Source organism: Onychomys torridus, chromosome 2 (genome assembly GCF_903995425.1).
Source record: "Onychomys torridus chromosome 2, mOncTor1.1, whole genome shotgun sequence".
Classification (NCBI taxonomy): Eukaryota; Metazoa; Chordata; class Mammalia; order Rodentia; family Cricetidae; genus Onychomys; species Onychomys torridus.
Genome location: NC_050444.1, coordinates 101,473,403 through 101,476,613, shown reverse-complemented (window position 1 = coordinate 101,476,613; position 3,211 = coordinate 101,473,403). Strand labels below are relative to the sequence as shown.

At 46.7% G+C, this 3,211-nt stretch overlaps 1 non-coding gene across 1 annotated transcript; it reads left to right on the top strand.

The window, feature by feature from the left end:
- The first annotated feature begins 325 nt into the window (after positions 1-325).
- Positions 326-488, top strand: LOC118579051. Its single transcript, XR_004944418.1, has one exon. It is a non-coding gene; the product is annotated as a U1 spliceosomal RNA (small nuclear RNA).
- Positions 489-3,211: the final 2,723 nt, after the last annotated feature.

Genomic DNA, 3,211 nt, shown 5'->3' with positions numbered 1-3,211 from the left:
ATATCCAGACAAGCCCAGCTCATGTTCTCTAGGGTCTCCTTCCCAGAGACCAGACATCAAACAGACACTGCTCACTCACTGTCTTAGCCGAAGCGGCAGAAAGGCACACAGCAGCATGGTCAACAGAAACTGCTTCACATCTTGCCTGCTCTGCACCCTGCTCACTACCTCACGGCTCACCACCCTGGTCCACTCTGTGGACCCAAAGCAGAGTGCTTTCACCAAGAATGGATGATGCAGACTACGGTGCAGACGTTGCTGGGAACACTGTGAATAGTCCACCTGGGGACCCTGTCTGGAGTATTCTCAGAAACAGCAGTACAGAATACTTACCTGGCAGGGGCGATTACCATGATCATGAAGGTGGTTTTCCCCCAGCGAGCCTTATCCACTGCCTTCCCGATGTGTTGACCCCTGCAATTTCCCCAAATTCGGGAAACTTGACTACGTGATTTGTGGTAGTGGGGGACTGCGTTTGCACCCTCCTTAGGAGGAGGAGGAGGAGAATCACGAAGAGGAAAAGGTCAACAAACGTTGTACTATGTCATTTGGCTTTTCTCCTTCCCAATCTGGATGATAGAGGACATTTATATGCTTATTGTCAATGAGACTCCAAAGGAAACTCTTACATTAACTTTCTAAAACTCAACTGGCAGAATGGAGAGCAGGAAGGAGAAGGAAGGAAAGGATTTGCTGGGACATGTATGAAGGTGGTTCATTACCCTCCACAGCCACAGATGGGAGATTGCAGGGGACTGAAACCAGTGCCCAGCATCCCCTAGAAAAGTGACCTCTCAGGCAGTTAGCAATCATTTCCTGTTAATTGTTACCTGAAATAACCAGTTGTAGAAACAGCATTAAATGTCATTTGGGGCCTGTCTAGCACACTTGTGTCCCATAATGAGACACAAACGATTTTTACATCAGAACTGATGGAGTCCTCAGAAGAAATCATTTCTATTCTTATTTCTAGTCACTTAATGTAATTGCCCTGAGCCTGATATGGGGAGGTGACTATTGGTCACCTAAGATCTAGGACAATTCCCCCAGTTACTCATGAGAATAAGTTGCAGTTCTGACTTAATTTATGGCTCTTCTCTAAGGCTGTGAGGCACAACTATCCACCACACCCCATGGGAATCTACATGGTAAGGTCTACTAGCACACTTAGGAAGTCTTCCCAGAATTCCCCACCTTCATCCTTAGTCTTGACTCTGAAGTTGCCACCTGTAAAACTCACATGCTTATACATGCCGCTGATGTTGGTCTCATACCTGGCTTTTCCACCAAGCCAAACAGCTGATCAAAGCTGATGTGGTTCTAATATTTGTGTGCCTCCAAAACTTAATTCCACGCAAGAGTACTAAGGGTTAGAATGTTGGTGATGAGCTATAAGGCTTCCACTTCTAGAATTAGTACCCTTACAAAGGGCTTGAGGGAGTGAGTTCACACCCCCATCCCTTCTCTCCCCTCTACTATGGTCATGACTGACTAAAGGCACCATCATCTAAGGAGAGCCAGGTCTCACTTGGTACCAACATTTATGCATTGACTTGGACCTTTCAGCCTCTAGAACTGAACAAATAAATTCCTACTATTTCTAAATTACAAAGCCTAAGCTTTTTTGTGCTTGGAGTCTAAAAGGACTGCATTATTTGTAAACTTCTACTTTTCCCTAATCTTTCTCTCATCCCTGCACAACAAATATGGCTCAAAGTCTCTCTTGCGTTTCTGGAGATGACAGGTTCCTCTGCACTCAAACATTTGAGAGTCTCTCTATCTTTTGAGCTCATTTGAGTTCCTCCTCTTGTCCTATCCTCCTCCTCAGTCTTTGGCCATGCCTTTGTATCTCATTTTCTGCCTCCAGGGGCTGGAGACCAAGGAAGAGGGAGTCAGCAGTTTCCACCTTTGCATCTCTAGCATCCCCAGAAGCAGGCAAAGCCTGTGGAGACCAGGTCCTGCAATTGCCCTATTCTCCAATACTTTGTCTTTATTTTGACTCTTGTTACCTCTCACCAGGTAGCCTTCGTGATTGTACGCCCAGGCTCCCCTGACCTGTTTACCATCTTTCCATTGATGGCAAATGATCATTCCCAAAGGACAGAGCCCACCATTCTGGTTTGTGGTATCAGGCACTCCCTGCTAGGGTGCATGGGCTTTCAAGTCTCTCTACTCTTGCCTGTGGCCCATGTGACCTTCCAGACTTTGAGACCTTTGGGCCATCGCCTTATCTCATCTTGCTTAGTATGACCCAGTCTTCCATTGTGTTTATGGCCACAGGTATTCATCTGCAAGTTCAAGGCCAGTTAAAGCATTGTTTCAAGGATTTTCTCCAACTTTGTGTCCCTTCCTTCCTGGGCTGTGTCATCTGGACTACAGCCTCACCATCTTTTAACCTTCATCCATCCCATCTGCCCTGCTGAAGCATTTTCAGTGCTCATTACCAGGATTGGACCCACATCCTGTGGCGAGACTCAGATTCTTAGTCACAAACCTGCCCTGGCCTACCTGTGGCCAAGAGTCACACCCCCTGACTCAAGCATCTGCTTTCAAACTCCACAAAGAGAGAAGTGACTTTGGTCAGATAGGCGAGAGTCTTATTCATTGGGCACTGCCCCAGGGCCCTGATTCTTGACAGCTTCTAGAGATTTTAATTTCAGGGTTGATAGAAGAAAAGTGTGTGCCTCCTTCCTCATGTGGAGTCGGAGAATTAAGTAGAGCACCTCACACATACACATTCCATTGTTGGCTAAAGAGTAACAGAAGTAAATGAGAAGATGGAGGCAAGGAAGGGGGAGAAGGCCTCAAGTGAAGACAATGTAACAGCACCCAGGACCATTCGACCGAGAGCAGGGCTGAGATAGAGAGGGTCAGGACAGAGACTATGTCCCGCTTCCCTTGTAGGCAAGAGGCCAGACATATCTGTGGTTGGCTGGGCCTATGGAGAAGGACTTCTTGGACATGGACCTGCAGCTTAGACCTCACTCCTAGTGGGGGACAAAAATGAGGTGATTATTTGTTTTATGGAAACAGCCTCTGTGAGGCTCCAAAGACCAAGCTGCAGTCTGCAAGGCACGCGGCAGGCCTTCCTCTGGGTGTGAGAGGATTTCCTTGGTTTGGTGGGATTTGTTTGTTTTTGAAAGGAGCCTGTTTATTTTCGCTTCCTTTAATGTTATTATTATTTTTTTTAAGACTCACAAGGAGGAGGATA